Genomic DNA, 18,150 nt, shown 5'->3' with positions numbered 1-18,150 from the left:
CTCCACCATAGGATAAAATGTGAAAACTTTTTAGAAGGGAAAATAATGCTTATCTGGGTGATCCTCTCAGATACAAAAAAGCTTTTCCAACAATGAATGGACAGAAAAAGGCATGCACAGCTTGAGGAGGCTTTAGCGAACCCAAACACTCAGTTAAGGGTACATAAATGTGGAGCGGACCATTCAGCAAGAAATTGCACCATTAATCTTAAGATTGAAAGAGCTGACTCTCCCGGATTTGACACCTCAGAAGAGGAGTCATCAGCCTCACCACGGTCCCCTGAGGGAATTCTTGTTCTTCTGCCCCTAATAGTAAAATAAACAGGGCCTGCAGTGTTGAAAACAGTTGCAAACATTTCATGGCCCCGATTCCCACTCTGACCAGCCACCCTCTCTCAGGGGAGGATGCCATTTGTAGAAATGAGTAGGCTTTCCAGAACTTGAGGGATACCCTTTTAGCTCTTTTTTGGGTGTGTTTCAACCCCCCCTTCTGACCTTAGCCCGATGCACAAAACAGAGGTACTACTAGAAGAAATCGCATCCACTGCTTGAGCAATAGTCCATTCACTGCCGCTGCTATTAATGCTCAGCCTGATGCAAATAGTAAATGTGTCAAATAGGAAATGCCTGTGTCACCAAAACCTCTTTCATGCTCCTCTTTGCTCTTATGTCTCTCTGACAATTTTGCAGCCAGCACAAATGGAGTTGTTATTTTTTTAAAACACACTCCCGCATTGGAGGACGCCAACGTTGCGCTAAGCCCCGCCCCACCTCGCATCGCGCCCCCCTCCTTTCTCTTTAAAAAATAGAGTTTTCCCCCGCAAGCACGGGCCTCCGATCCAATAGGATCGGCTTGTGAGTGAGGGATGGCGTGGAGGAGACCTGGAAGCCGCCACCGAGTAAGGGCGGTGAAAGAAAACGGCATTGCTGATCATTTTTAGTTCTCCCTTATACTCAGCCTCATGTTGAGGGGAAGAGTTCAGCCCAGGTGGGGGTGTCTGGAGGAAGCAAAACCCCCCAAACTTACCGGAGGTCTGCAAGCTAGCCAGAGGAAAAAAGTCTGCTCCTTCTGTGACACAGCGTGATCTCTGAGCAAAGCATGAGAAGCTACATGCTCCATACAGCCCCCAGTGGTGACACTTAGGCATGAGAACATTTACTTTAAAGGAGACATTTCATAAGAAAATTTAAAAGTTCCTTAGAAAACTCCACTTACCTTTCCCGCTGCAGGGTTTTCTGTGGTAAAACCAACCGACCCAATCTTCACCCTTCATGGTGGGTTCTGTTAACAAACCTTCAGGATCTGGAGACCCTCAGGGAACCCACAATCCTGGACCTGTAATAGCACCCTGCCAGTAAAACTTTATGGCCTTAATACCAAAAGTACTGGATCCCGGGGTCCAGCTCTCTAAAAAGAGAAGCGTTTACAAGCAAAGACCTCTTTCTTCGGACATGAGGCCTGGATACCATTCAATTTGGCCTAAAAGACACTTTGAATAGATCCGGCCACATAGCTAGCCCCAACAAAGATTGCTCCAGTGGAACTCAGCACAGCACATCTTCATTCGTGACCAACACCTTAGACACTGGCAAAAAAACTGAGATGATCCCGGTATAGGAGGGGTTATATAGGGAGGCAACTTCCTGTTTAGGGTGTGTCAGTGTCCAGCACCTGAAGGTGGACTATAACCCACACAGTAATTACTATGGCTCTGTGTCCCGTGATGTACGATTAAAGAAAGTCACTTATAATTATAAATTGGATACATAGGCTACCTTGGTAGTGTGCTTTCATCCCATAAATTATTATATATAAAGAAAGGGGAAGGGGAAAAAGGACATTGGGACTTTGTATGAGGTAATGAATAGGTACCTACCCCCCTCCTTTGAATACTAATAGGAATGGAGGCACATGAATCTACCCATCCATTACCTCATACAAAGTCACAATGTCCCTTTTCCCTTTCCCCTTTCTTTATACATCCTATAGGTAGGATGCAATGTTTCTAAGTATGTCAGAGAAATCTTAAGGCCAGCCGGATCAATCAAATTGTCTGTACATTGTCCGTACAGTAACAATAAAATAAAAATATGGTATTACTGTTTTTTTTAGGTCCTGTGGTAGTTAGCAAATGTTTATCAAAAGTATATTTTCAATTAAATTATTAATTAAAATTATTGATATATATACGGTTTATATAATGAAAAACTGTGTAGCGCTCCCTTAACATCAAAGATAATTAAGTCTAATACACACTGAGCAAAATGATATAACTATTAGGTGAATATAATGATCTACACAACAAAATAAGTAACATGTATATGAAAATCAAAAATTATACAGTCTCAGTGTTATTATTCCAACATATTAGAAGAAGAAATAGTTCTTAAGAAGAAAGTAAGTGCATCAAGTTCCAATGTGATCAGTTCATAGACTGTGATTGTCCCAAAGCATGAGATCACACTTGGAATATAACTCCACCATAAATTTTCCAACACAAATCTGACCATGATTATCCATGTGAATTTGTAGCTAACCTTAAGAATATGACCCACAATATGGGTCTAAAATGGTTTACCCTTTAAGGCAGGACTCGACTTCCCTCTCTGTTCCTAGCGAGCTCAGTAACCAAGCCTCTCTTTCACAATTCACAGCCAGTACACTTGCTCTGAATGTATAACACACAGAAGACAGGCCATAGTGTGATATTGCTAAATAATATCTTTATTTTTTATGGCCAAATGCACACTTACAGTGTAAAACACTTATAAAGGCATCCAGGGTTGCAAAACACTGCTTCTCACCGTGAAGTGACGTCACAGAATGGGGTGATGTCACTTCTGGTTATGACAAAAAAACAGAAGTAATGGTGCGAAGCTGTGTTTTTCAACCTTGGATGGTTTTATAAGTGTTTTATACTGTGGGTGTGCATTTGGCCATACAAATAGAGGAGAGAAGGAGTTCTATACCACCTAGTTTTGATTTTATAGCAATTTTCCTGGATGGGCACATTCAAGGAACCCCTTTGAGCATACTTGTGGATGGAATCCCCGTCATTGCCCAAAAGTGTGATTTGTAGGTCTCTTTCCCATGCTAAATAAGCTGAATCTGGAGGCACTGGAGGGTCACCCAGCAGTAAAGAATATATGAAATAAATGAACGTCATTGTGGTGTCTTCTGAGGACAAAGAGATTCAAACAGCGTAAAAGGGTCTAGCCCATGTCAATTCTGGGACTGAAGAGAAAAAAAGTGTTGAAGTTGCCTATATGTCCAGAAAGGAAAAGACCCCATAAGACCCCATGGGAGACAACAAAACTAGACTATCATACAGGAAAAACCTCCCCTTTGTGAAAAATTGGTAAGCAAGTACCTCTCTAAATGGCAATACTTGGGTTAGGAAGTTTTCCACAAAACCCAGAAGGAAGTCAGAATCCCCCCATACCATAGTCAAGGGTTCTGGGCCTGATGAAAAGGCAGTGGATGTTGCCACCTTACTGAAACAGGACAGAGAGGATATGTTAAAGTCGCAGAAGGCCAATGATGAGTAGGGAGCCTAGGAATCAGGTGTATGACAATGCTTCTGAAAGAATTTTCCAGTGGGACACATGCTTTGGTACTAGAGTGAATTCTCCAATCCACTACTCTCATAAGTTGACAGGCCAAATAGTTTATGTGGTTGTCCTATTTTTTCCTTGGGGTGTGAGAGAATGAGACAAGCATATTTAATATGAGATGGGGAGTTTTTTCAGAGAAACAAGGAGTCATTTTGCTTGTAAGAAGTGAAAAAGGATGGAGGCAGGTAGATTAAAATATCATGTTTTAGGTAAAGCCCGGCATTGAAGAATGTTAGTTTTTGATTAATGCAGAATGCCTGAACCATGACAGATTGAGACCTGTCCAGTTTTTCAGGTCTGTTTACATTTTAGTCAAAGTCGCTCTAAAGTTTTAGGTATACAACTCCATCAAGTTTGTGGGAATTTGAACTGCCAAGTATGTTACACACAGTTACACAGTAGGCGAGTTTGAAAAAAGACACAAGTCCATCAAGTCCAACCAATGTGATGACATCCCCTTTCCAGAGGAATGGAAATTAGTTTTAACAGTGAGCCCCCGGAGGAAGAAAAATATTCAGTGTATGTGATTTTGTGCAGTTTTTTTTTAATTTGACAAAGCCAAAGTGGTCTATGTCCCTGAGTAGGTTAGGCAGGGAGATTAGCAGGGTGGAGAGGGCCAGGAGAATGTCATCAGCAAAAGCTGCTACTTTAAATTCCCTTTTGCAAAGCATGATACCTTTTAATGTCTGGGTTGGACCTTAATCTATGAAGAAAAAGCTCCAGTGTCAGAACAAAAATCAATGAGGAAAGGGGGCATCCCTGACGCGTAACATTACTGATAGTAAAGACATCCAACAGGTAGCCATTGACCCGTAGGCTAGCAGTAGGGTTATAATAAAGTGCAAGGATAATAGCAAGCATACAGGGCTGAAAGCCAACTGCCTTCAGAACTTCCCGCATGTAATCCCAGGCCACCCTGTCGAATGCCTTCTCCGCATCTAGGGATATGAAAAAGCCCTGTTCTCCAGTAGATGATAGCTAGTGATGTAGATTGAGTGCTCTGATAGGATTGTCTCTGGCTGATCTTCCCAAGATAAAGCCAACCTGGTCCATAAAGTTTAGGATGGGAAGCAGTGGTGGTAATCTATTGGCCTGAATTTTTGCATAAAACTTAATATCTACATTCAGCAAGGAAATGGGCCTGTAGTTTGAGACTCTACGTCTTTACCCTCATTTGGGATGACAGTAATATGGATGTCCAGCATGCGCCTCAAAAAAGTGTTAGGCCTCATGCACACGGGGCATTATAAAAAACTAGCTGCAAAGCCACTACCAACGACAGGAAAAAGTGGCTGCAAAAACGTGCTTTTAGTAGCTTTCTGCATTGGCTTTAATGCACGCTTAGCTTTTAGTAGCATTTCTCTGCCTCTATTCAAAATCAATGGTTCCCTATGGGAACCCATTGATTTAAATAGAAATCGTACCAGAAGTTGGATCATGATGATCCGACTTGCAGTGCAACTTGTGTGATAAACGATATTGAAGGGGAACCCCTCGCCAAAATGAAAAAGAAAAAACTGGCATGGGGTCCCCCCAATATCCTTAGCACACAAGCCGCACGGCAAGCCAGATCATCATGATCCAACTTCTGGTGCGATCATGATGATTCCTAAAATGATTTCAGACCCTTCAGTCTGGTATGGATTTTAAGGGGAACCCCCACGCCCCCTCTGTTCTTCCTCTGATGTTCTCTCAACACTTTCTCCCGGTGTAATGCTAGGCCTGCCGTGTGCCATTACTTATAAAGCCATGGGGTGTGGCCACCGGTGACATCATCCAGAGGCCCCACCCCCTGTGAAATCCCCGCCCCAGGTTGGGGCATCCAGATTATGTCAACGGTGGGCCCCGCCCTATGGCTTTATAAGTAATGGCACATGGCGGACCTAGCATTACACTGCAAGAGAGCGTCGAGAGAACATTGGAGGAAGAATGGAGGGAGAAGACTGTGCAGAGAGGAGACCCAGCAGAAGAAGAAGACCGCAGAGTGAGGAGAAGAACCGGAAAACGGGAGAAGACATCAGTGGAGGAGGGAGAAGAACCAGAGGGAGAAGAAATCCGAAGTGACGCCGGAGCTGCCTTAATAAATTACTAAATAAAATAAATAAATGTGTACTGTTTTCATTCTTGACACTTTTTGTTTGGGTGAATGGGTAGGGGTACAATGTACCCCTACTCATTCACATAGGGTGGGTGACTGGGATCTGGGGGACCCCCCTTGGTTAAAGGGGCTTCCAAATTTTGATAAGCTCCCCGCCCACAGACCCAGACAACCACCAGCCGGAGTTGTCTAGAAGAGGCCCTTGTCCCCATCAACATAGGGGCACCACCCCATGTTGAGGGCATGGGGCCTGGTATGGTCCAGGGGGGCGCTTTCTTGTTCCCCCTTTCCTGACCTGCTGACATTTTTTTTGGTATCGTCTTTGGGGGAACCCCGCGCCAGTTTTTTTTTTCATTTTGACAAGGAATTCCTCTTCAAGATCCTCAGCATATAAGCCGTGCCGCAAGTCGGATCATCATGATCGGACTTCTGGTGTGGCTTCTATTCAAATCAACGGGCTCCCATATGGAACCACTGATTTTGAATAGAGGCATGAGAAACACCTGATGAGGCTTAACGTGGCTGTTTCCAGTGTTGAGCCGTGTTTAGCAGCTTTTACCAGCATCAGGCGTTTTTGCAGCTCTAACGCCACACCTCATGATGCGTTGGTCCTGGGGTTTTTTTGCAGCTTGAAAACGCCTATGCCACGTACAGCTCCTAAAACTCTGCGTATGCATGATGTCATAGAATAACATGGAGAGGCGTTTTTAAGCTGCAAAAGAAAAAAAGTCTGACGCTGCTAAAAGCAGCTGTAAAAATGCCCCATGGGCCTTAGGGTTGGAGAAGGCATTAAAAACTGAGAGAAACCTAGATGACAACACCTCTGTAAAGGATTTATAGTAATGAAGTCTGAGCCCAATGGGACCAGGATTTATGCCCACCTTCATCTGTTTCAATGCTACATCCAATTCCTCCAGAGAGCGTGCATCTAAGTTCTCAGGCTCTCTGATCAGAAAGAGCTGTTGGGCTATATTCAGACAGAAAGTCTCAGATCATTTAAATTAGAGATTCTTGTGTGGATGAATCCAAACAACCAGTAACATATATTGTACAATTTGGCATAGTAAAGTTAAAATAGTTTCGCTCGTTTCTAACATGGATATGATTTATAGTGAGAGCAGCTATGCCTGAACAGCTTGCGTCAATACCTTACCACTTTTATTGCCATGTTAATAAAACACTTTTTGGCAAAGCACATACTGTCTTCTCGACTGCTTACCTAGTTCCTCCCAGAGGAGAGAGCATGTCTGTAGCAATTCCTGTAGAGTGTTCTGCAGGGGCGGACTGACAACTCATGGGGCCCCTGGGCAATAGGAGGTTATGGGGCCCCTGGGCAATAGGAGAAGATTATGGGGCCCCCGGGCAATAGGAGATTATGGGGCCCCCAGGCAATAGGAGATTATGGGGCCCCCAGGCAATAGATTATGGGGCCACACAGTATACACATACATACAGTATACACACACAGATACACAATATACACACACAGTATACACACACAGAAAAGGTACTGGAGAGGCGGGGCAGCTATAATCTTGGGATTTTTAAAAAAACACAGATTTTTACATGCTGTCCCTGGTTTTATTGAGGCTGGCAACCCTGATGGGGCCCCTTAGTGGCATGGGGCCCTCGGGCAGTGCCCGAGTGCCCGAATGGTCAGTCCGCCCCTGGTGTTCTGTTCACTGGAGTGTTTATGGAAAGTGTCTAGGAGTCTAAATTTCTCAGATAGGGTTTTGCTCTCCTGATCCTCCCTCTTGGCCTTCGCAACCAGTGACAGAAATTCTCCACGAATCACATACTTGTGTGGCAGAAGCCATAATCAAAGCAACAATAAACAAGTTTACAAGTTAGGCAGCAAAAATACTGATTCATAGCTGACGGTAGGAGTATAGGTTAGGCTTCTGGACAGTCTCCCTGATGAGAGGGTGAAGGTCCTAGACTGCATTGATCCAAATATCTGCTAGACAAGCTGGATCAATGAGCTGGTAAAATGGGATCAGGTATGTGGCGGCGTGAGCACTGCTGCTGGGCCTTCTGTGAAGGGTTATGAGACACATATCGCCATGGCTCAGTCGGGAAGTAGAATGCATTCAACACTGGGAGGTCAACATGAGGGATATCAAGTAGCATGCAGAAGGTCTAGAGGTCTTCCAGTGTGTGGAGTAAGGCAATGCAACCCCTATCAGTGGCTGGGGCACAAAATTGAAATTTTCAGTAGTATTGGATGCCTCGTGACTGCAGCACAGCAAAATGTCACCATCTCTGAACAAGTAGTATTCTTTATCATCTAGGACAACTTTGGTGCCACCATATTCAGGAAGTAATACCTTTTCACCAACAGCTACACTAACTAGATGCACTTCCTCACTCTTCTTCAGAGCCTTCTCCGACTGCTACTGCTGCTTGCAAAACTTTGCCTTGAACTTTTTCAGGAAGCATAATTCCTCCTTTGGTGACAGTTTCTGGACAAAGTTGCTCCACAAGGACATTATCAAATATTGGGAGAAAGGTTTTGAATGCTTTTCCTGCCAAGCGATTACGCCTTCTGCCTCCCCTGCCAATGCGGGACTGAAAGCTCCTCCGGCTCCCCACGTGAATACAGACCTCCCAAAACATAATTTTTAAATGAGCAGTGATTTACTGATGCTTAAAATTAAACCAAAAAAAAAATAAAAAATAACAATAAAAATTAAAAATTCATTTAAATGTAGTGTCTGGGGGGGGGGGGGTTTCCCTTAGTCTGCCTGTAAAGTGGCACATCTGTACAATGTATAGAACCTGCTGCAGCAATAATGACATTTATAAAGCCAAAAACAAATAACATTTTCCCTGCAAGACTTGGCCTTGCTGTCAAAAATTGAAATGATATGCACCTGTCATACAGGTCAAACGTCTTCTGCATATCGTTATCATAATAATTCTGAGCTGCACCCCCAGCATTAGTGTATAATCATGTATAAAGTGCACATAATGTCGTGTACACAAGAGTGGAATGTCCGACAGAAAAAGTCAGACGGAAGTTTTTCATCGTCTGTATGCCTCATTGGACTTTTTTTTTTGAAAATTCTGACGGACCTAGAAATGAAACATGTTCTAAATATTTCCAACGGAACCAATTCCTATCAGGAAACCCACTCGTCTGTATGCTGTTCCAGCACACCAAAAACGATGCATGCTCTGAAGCAAGTACGAGACGGAAGCTATTGGCTACTGGCTATTGCACTTCCTTTTTCTAGTCCCGTCGTACGTGTTGTACGTCACCGCGTTCTGGATGGTCGGACTTTGGTGTGACCATGTGTAGGCAAGACCACTTGAGCGGAATTCCGTCAGAGTTTCAGAGTACCTTCGGAGTTTATTCCAACGGCAAAACCGGTCGTGTGTACAGGGAATAAGACTCTACATGTGTAAAATAAAAATGTTAACACCAAATAAATTACTAAATAAATAAAAAATGTATAAAAATGTATAAAATAGTGTATTTGTAAATCTGCTTGCTACTGCTGAAGAGATTCAAATTAACATTTAACAGAGAAATTGATTTAAGGTGAGGCATGGAGTGGAGTCTTTTCCTCCTTTTCCGGGCATATGTTTGCACCTCGTGACAGAGTATTAACATATCTCAGAAAGCATAGTAATAATACAACAGAAAACTATTTTATACAAAAACAGGAAATCTTTAGGACCTGGAATATTTAGGTAGGTGTGTCCCAAATAGCTTGGGTGGAGATTGGCAGTGTCTTACACAAAGATGGCAGATCTTGAAAAGTTGCCATCTTGTTTTCTTTAGAGGAAATTAGGGTTTGTGAGAATCCCCATCTATATCCCATACTTTCATTTTTCAGAGATTCTAGAAATGGTTTTGAATCACATAATTTTTGCACAGTCTCTCTTGCACCCTTAAGGGTCTGGTATGGAATTTAGGGGGACCCCCACGTCATTTTTTTTTTAAATTTTGGCAGGGGTTCCCCTTAATATCCATACCAGACCTGAAGGGCCTGGTATGGAATTTAGGGGGGACCCCACGTCATTTTTTTTTTAAATTTTGGTTCGGGGTTCCCCTGTGGGGAATTCCCATGCCGTTTTTATCAATGAACTTCTATGTGTATTGTCGGAAGTTTTAAATAGCTTTTTTCCTTCGAAATGTCATTTTGCTGTTACTTTAAGCATGTTGACTATAAACATTATTAAAATCACTGCTCCTGAAAAAATGGCCGTTTTTAAAACTTTTTTTGCATTGATCCATGTCCCCTGGGGCAGGACCCAGGTCTTCAAACAATTTTTATGACAATAACTTGCATATAAGCCTTTAAAATTAGCATTTTTGATTTCTTCCATAGACTTTTAAAGGATGTTCCGCGGCATTCGAATTTTGCCGCGAACACCCCAAATTGTTCGCTGTTCGGCGAACTTGCGAACAGCCAATGTTCGAGTCGAACATGAGTTCGACTCGAACTCGAAGCTCATCCCTAGAATCCACTGGATCCTAGTTCTTTATAGGTTTATGGGTAAGATATGTGCTGACAATTACTGTTTAAATTGACATAATACCAGGCTTTAAACTATCTATCTATGTAATATAATGTAGGGAATACAAAACAGGTATCAACAACATCAGAAGCTTAAAGATTGCAGATTTATACACATGGGTCTCATCAGAGGTATGCTGTAGCAGTGTCTGCTGTAAGAGGGGTGCTTTTCACTGTAGAGAATCACACCAGGGCTCCTTTGGCAGCATTGTAGGCAGGAGGAAGAGGTACAGTGCAGAGGGTTTCTTAGGTACAGTGATGTTTTTTAAGCGCCACCCCCCCCACCCCCCAGCAATGGCAATGGTTGCACTCCATGTGTAAAGGCGGGGAGAGTGACAGATATACTATCTGGCTTTAAATCCCCTGCAGAGTGCCAACAGTGTCAATAGGAATGCTGCCGTATCCCCCCCCCCCAAAAAAAAAAAAGTTTGCTTTAAAAGTCCAGAGGATAAAGAAGGTGGACAATTTCTATGCAGCCTGCTCTCTAGAATTTTAGTTCAGTGGTGTCTGATTTTGTGAATGTGGAGGCAATAAAAGGTATTTGATTTTATCTGAGTGTGGGAGAACTGTGTTTGCAATATAGGATATACCTTGACTTAATGTTCCTTTGACAAGTAAGGAGCCACACATCAGACCCAATGAACCCCATGTGATGGATGGCTGTTAACACCTATTACCAATCAGAGTTGACAAAATTCAGTGACTTCTCTTATTAACAAAATGTGTAAAATTTATTGACAGGGTATATTTTTAGTGACAACATCAATATTATAGAAACTGTTATTCAATGCCTACAATTATTAATACTACAATCAACACTGCCTTACGTCATAGATAAAACCTCATGTATCAGCCTAAGTCATAGTAGACATGCCCATCTGTTACCATAACCTTTACAAGAGACCAGCAATATGTTCCAAGAGACCGTTAGCAGTTAACAACATATTGCAAGAGACTGCTAGATGCCATCGATGTGTTATAATAGATAGCCTGTGGTCATTACCATGGCCATCAACATTTAAAAAAAAAGGTTACTAGAGACCATTGATGTTTTATACTGCTAGAGTCCATCTTTATGTTGTACGGAGCTACTAAAGGTTAGTGACATGTTTTAAAAGGTCACTTGAGGCCATTAGTATGTTACAGGAGACTACTAGTGGCAACTGAAATGTTCTAAGAGACTACTGGAAGCCACCAATGTGCTGGAATTGACTAGAGACCAATGATTTGCTGAAATAGATGGCTAGAAACCTAGATAACATAAGCTTATTGCAGTCCTGTGACAAGCAACATATTAATATATTACAGAAAATTTAGCAGGTTAATTAGGGAAGTGGGATGAGATGATAGACATGTGAAGTTCCATTAGCTCTGCTAACCTTTCAGTTTGCTTCAATATATTATTATATTGCTTGTTACAAGACACATAATTGAAGCTCCACAAAAAATGTGTTAGTTGCAAAAATAACATTTATTGAAGCTGCTGTGGAAGCAAAAGTGTTTGACGTTTTTAAGCTATGTTTTGCCCTTTATTTTGGCATGAGCCAAGCAAGGAGGTTTAGAAAGTGAGAAATGTAAGTGCCAGCTCTTAAATTCCCTATATGAATAAAACACAATGCAGTGACAGATAAAGTCAACAAGGGGTCCCTGTGCAGGGTCCCCACTAAGCTATAATGATTGTCATTTTCCATTTCAGCAAGCACGACCAATGAGCACTGAAAATAATACTAAGGCATTATACTATAGTGTAAACATACTATTATAGTAAATAGACTATTTTTGTGAGAGGAAATAATTCATGAGATAACAAGGTTTTCAGTTTAAGTCACCATAACCCCCCTCTACCTCCCACCTAATATCAGGTCACCTCATATTAGACCACCACAAATCTCCCCTAATGAGGTCCCCACCCATTCAGCACTACAAGAACGTCCTAATGACATCACTACTGACAACTAGTGACCCTTACACTGGGAATTATACTAAATTTCTCTATTAAACCACTTCAGCCCTGGAAGATTTTACCCCTTCCTGACCAGAGCACTTTTTACAATTTGACACATTAACTGACAATTGCGCGGCCATGCAATGCTGTACCGACACAAAATTTGCATCCTTTTTTTTCCCATAAATAGAGCTTTCTTTTGGTGGTATTTGATCACTGCTGTTTTTATTTTTTGCGCTATAAACAAAAAAAGAGCGTCAATTTTGAAAAAAAAAATATATTTTTTTTTACTTTTTCTATAATAAATATCCCCAAAAATTTTTTTAAAAGCAAATTTTTTCATCAGTTTAGGAAAATATATATTCTTCTACATATTTTTGGCAAAAAAAATCCCAATAAGCATATATTGATTAGTTTGCACAAAAGTTATAGCGTCTATAAACTATGAAAAAGATTTATGGCATTTTAATGGCATTTTAATGGCATTTTTATTATTTATTTATTTGTTTACTAGTAATGGTGGTGATCTGCGATTTTTAGCAGTACTGCAACATTGCAATGAACAGATCGGACACTTTTGACACATTTTTGGGACCATTGACATTTATACAGCGATCAGTGCTCTAAATATCCACTGATTACTGTGTAAATGTCACTGGCAGGGAAGAGGTTAACACTAGGGGGTGATCAAGGGATAAATGTGTGTTCCCTCAGTGTGTTCTAACTGTATGGGGATAGGACAGACTAGGGGAGGAGACATACCGTTGTTCCTACTTAGTAGGAACAAACATTATGTCTCCTCTCCCCTTACAGCACAGGGATTTGTGTGCACACGATTGTGCGTGGCTGGCGGCGATCGTGGACCGCTGGCCATGCGCATTGGATCCTCCGCATGCACCCTCTGGCGACTCTTAAAGGGAACCCCGTATATGTACGGGTTTTCGGGCAGCTGTACCATTGTCCGCAGTAAATGTGTGTGAGCCGGTCGGGAACCGGTTAATGAAAGTTCTGCATGGAATCTCCTGTTACATTAAAAACCTGCTGTCTTTACAGTGCCTTGAAAATGTTTTAAATGTTAAATGTTTGCAAATAAATATGTGAAAAGTGTAGAGTACATTTGTATTCAACCACCCTAAGTCAATACTTTGTAGAACCACAAAGTGTGGCGCTAATAACGTATACTCAACATCAATAAGAAAACCAAAACATCACAGTGAGTGATGGTAATGCATAGAGTAGAAAGGGTTGTTGCCGTAAATAAATAATGCTAACATCTAAAATATACCAAAAAAATATATAAAAATATGAGGCGAGGGGTATCCTCCCAAAAGAGTGATAAGTGAATGACTAATACCCATAAAATATAAAGAGTGTAACTCCTAGTAATAAATAACAGATACTTGAATCTGTTATAGTGAAAGTGACCTGAATGTGATAAGCAGATCAAAAATAACTGAAAAACCTACAGTTAAAAAGTTAACACAATATATATAAACTAACGTGGATGTGATAAGAATAAACTCAGCAATATTATGTGTCAGTCAGACTTAAGGAATTTATTGGTATAAAAATGGCAAGAAATTATATCCAACAAATAGTAAAAAGGGCAGTAAAAATTGGGCTCAATTGAGCTAGGCAGCGCAGTAAGTAGTGGTAGGGGTAAACAAACGAATCCGACGTGTTTCGTCCTACTAAGACCCCAGAAGAATACAAATACCAATAAATTCCTTATTGTTTTAAATGGATTTACACTATGTGGAGGTCCTTCCTTTTTTCCTTGCCCCTCTATGAGGAATGTCGATGATTTTGTGGAATCTGGCTGACGATTGAAGTTGGTCCTACAAGACTCCTGGGTCCAATCCAATCTCTTCAGGGACACACCATCGTGTGGTATTTTCTGCCCTTCCAAGTCAAGTCCACCGGTATGATCTGAATCTGATCCACTCTACCGTTTGACGGTACAAGCCTTTCTGACTCACCGCCAACGGCCTGTGAGTCCACCTTTTCTGGTAAGGGCAATTTATGTTTACTCGCCTGAGATTATATGGTCATACTTGGAGAAGATATCACCCTATATGCAGAGATGTCCCTAACAGTTCTATCAAAACATACATGAAGACTGGGAGCACCCACAGGGTCATACTGACATTGTGACCAACTGATACCTCAGAGACGGACATTAAAATTCCATAGGTCTACACTCTTGATACATTTATGTTTTTTAGAATTTAACCAATAAGTCTGACTGACACATAATATTGCTGAGTTTATTCTTATCACATCCACGTTAGTATATATATATCGTGTTAACTTTTTAACTGTAGGTTTTTCAGTTATTTTTGATCTGCTTATCACATTCAGGTCACATTCACTATAACAGATTCAAGTATCTGTGATTTATTACTAGGAGTTACACTCTTTATATTTTATGGGTATTAGTCATTCACTTATCACTCTTTTGGGAGGATACCCCTCGCCTCATATTTTTATATATTTTTTTGGTATATTATAGATGTTATCATTATTTATTTAGGGCAACAACCTTTTCTACTCTATGCATTACCATCACTCACTGTGATGTTTTGGTTTTCTTATTGATGTTGAGTATTATTATGAGCGCCACACTTTGAGGTTCCACATATATTCACGATTAGTCAGATTGTTGTGTTGGCTGCTGTATTCTTCTTTTTCTGTTTTATTAGGAGTTGGCGCAGCATTTTCTATACTTATTTCTACTTTGTAGAACCACCTTTCGCTGCAATTACAGCTGCAAGTCTTTTTGGTCTTTGTATGTCTCTACCAACTTTGCACATCTAGAGAGTGACATTTTTTCCCATTCTTCTTTGCAAAGTAGCTCAAGCTCTGTCAGTTTGGATGGAGAGCGTCTGTAAACAACAATTTTCAAGTCTTGCCACAGATTCTCAATTGGATTTAGGTTTGGACTTTGACTGGGCCATTCCAACACATGAATATGCTTTGATCTAAACCATTCCATTATAGATCTGGCTGTATGTTTAGTGTCGTTGTCCTGCTGGAAGGTGAACCTTCTCCATGTCTCAAGTTTTTTTGCAGACTCTAACATGTTTTCTTCTAAGATTGCCCTTTGGCTCCATCCATCTTTCCATCAACTCTGACCAGCTTCCCTGTCCCTGCTGAAGAAAAGCATCCCCACAACATGATGCTGTCATCACCATGTTTTACAGTGGGGATGGTGTGTTCAGGGTTTTATTTATAAAAACTATATATATATTGTTAAAAAAATTGAAAAAAATTGAAAAAAGTTTTTAAAGAAACTGAAAAAAATATAGTATTTTTTTTTTTTACATACTGCAACCAGTTAGTATCCCTGATCACTGCCATACCAGTCACATGCTGATGCTGTACTGCACTGGTGACAGTATGTAAAAAAAATGTATAAAGAAAAACAAATTTTATTTAATTTCTTGTATAAACTTGCTATGCCTGTTACTAAATACCAGACTGTCTACTTTCGGTATATGTACTGTCCTGGCATTTTAAGGGCCTTAATAAATTAGATAGGCCATCAGTACATCAGGATTGATCCATTTTCAAATATACTGCATAGACAATAGTTTGTAGATGGTATAACTTTCACACAAGCCAAAGACATTTAGAAGAATACATTTTGGCCTAAATTTATGAAGAAACTTGATTTTATTGAATACCTTTTATTACAGAAAGTAGAAAATATTGTTTTTTTTTTTAATATCAAAATATTTAAAACCTAGTGGTGAGCAAATACCACCAAAAGAAAACTCTATTTGTGTGAAAAAAAAAATATATATATATATAAATTTTATTTGCATACAGTGTTGCATGACCGCACAATTGCCAGTTAAAGTAGCATAGTGATGAATAGGAAAACTAGCCTGATCATGAAGGTGGTAAAACCTTCCAGAGTAGTTAAGGAACACTTTTTTGGATAACTATAAACATTTTAACCCGATTTGTCTGAGGGTTGCTTTGTAAAAGCTGTTAGGTTACACCATGCCTCACCCACAAATGCATACAAGGAAACGCTCCACTATATCTCCGGGAGACAATAAAACACTACACACCTAATCGCAGTCTTCAATCAGCTAACCAAAACCTCTTCATCATTCCCAAATACCGCTACAAAGTAAAGGGAGAACGAAGATTCGCAGTCCAAGGACCTCGGCTATGGAACGCTCTTCGACCTACATCTGCATGGAAGAAAACCATCAGGCCTTCAGGAAAAACCTAAAGACCTTCCTTTTCTAAGAAGCTGACAACAGAGAACGCATCTAGCGCCTTGAGGCGATTCAGTTCGCATTTGCAGCGCTTTACAAATCATTCATTCATTCATTCATTCATTCATTATGTCTTCAACATTAACATGCTTACATAACAGAATACGTTTTTGGTGACATTACAATATTGCGCATGGGTGAATATTTTTGCATCATATTTATAATTTGGTTGGATAACTCTAGCAGAGCTTTATGGAGCAATTGCTGATACATGTCCTTTGATGGTGCTTACCTACCATTTGTTGTGCGAAACTTGGATTGCATGCATTAGTAAGGTGTTTTGCAGTTTTGTGGGTTTTTTGGTATTACTAATATTACATATTTGTTATGCCTGTTATTTGTATATGAATGGAGCCCAGGTGAATGTATTGGTCTTGTTTAATTTTTTTTTAAACAAGTCACAAATATATATATACAGTCAGGTCCATAAATATTGGGACATCGACACAATTCTAATCTTTTAGGCTCTATACACCACCACAATGGATTTAAAATAAAACAAACAAGATGTATCTTTAACTGCAGGCTTTCAGCTTTAATTTGAGAGTATTTGCATCCAAATCAGGTGAACGGTGTAGGAATTAGAACAGTTTGTATATGTGCCTCCCACTTTTTAAGGGACCAAAAGTAATGGGACAGATTAACCACATCCATCAAATTTTCACTTTTTAATACCTGGTTGCAAATCCTTTGCAGTCAATTACAGCCTGAAGTTTGGAACGCATAGATATCACGAGAAGTTGGGTTTCAACCCTGGTGATGCTCTGCCAGGCCTCTACTGCAACTGTCTTCAGTTCCTGCTTGTTCTTGGGGCATTTTCCCTTCAGTTTTGTCTTCAGCAAGTGAAATGCATGCTCAATCGGATTCAGGTCAGGTGATTGACTTGGCCATTGCATAATGGAATCACTTTTTTCCATTAAAAAACTCTTTGGTTGCTTTTGCAGTATGCTTCGGGTCATTGTCCATCTGCACTGTGAAGCGCCGTCCAATGAGTTCTGAAGCATTTTGCTGAATATGAGCAGATAATATTGCCCGAAACACTTCAGAATTCATCCTGCTGCTTTTGTCAGCAGTCACATCATCAATAAATACAAGAGAACCAGTTTCATTGGCAGCCATACATGCCCACGCCATGACACTACCACCACCATGCTTCGCTGATGAGGTGGTATGCTTTGGATCATGAGCAGTTCCTTTCCTTCTCTATACTCTTCTCTTCCCATCACTCTGGTACAAGTTGATCTTGGTCTCATCTGTCCATAGGATGTTGTTCCAGAACTGTGAAGGCTTTTTTAGATGTTGTTTGGCAAACTCTAATCTGGCCTTCCTGTTTTTGAGGCTCACCAATGGTTTACATCTTGTGGTGAACCCTCTGTATTCACTTTGTTGAAGTCTTCTCTTGATTGTTGACTTTGACACACATACACCTACCTCCTGGAGAGTTTTTTTGATCTGGCCAATTGTTGTGAAGGGTGTTGTCTTCACCAGGGAAAGAATTCTTCGGTCATCCACCACAGTTGTTTTCCGAGGTCTTCCGGGTCTTTTGGTGTTGCTGAGCTCACCGGTGCATTCTTTCTTTTTAAGGATGTTCCAAACAGTTGATTTGGCCACACCTAATGTTTTTTCTCTGATGGGTTTGTTTTGTTTTTTTTAGCCTAATGATGGCTTGCTTCA

General features: G+C 40.7%; 1 pseudogene; it reads right to left on the bottom strand.

The window, feature by feature from the left end:
• Positions 1-7,803: 7,803 nt before the first annotated feature.
• On the bottom strand, positions 7,804-8,329 carry LOC141133937 (10 kDa heat shock protein, mitochondrial pseudogene; annotated as a pseudogene).
• Positions 8,330-18,150: the final 9,821 nt, after the last annotated feature.

This window comes from Aquarana catesbeiana, linkage group LG03, assembly GCF_042186555.1.
Source record: "Aquarana catesbeiana isolate 2022-GZ linkage group LG03, ASM4218655v1, whole genome shotgun sequence".
Taxonomy (NCBI): domain Eukaryota; kingdom Metazoa; phylum Chordata; class Amphibia; order Anura; family Ranidae; genus Aquarana; species Aquarana catesbeiana.
Note: the sequence above shows the minus strand (reverse complement) of the source record. Positions and strands in the feature narration are given on the sequence as shown.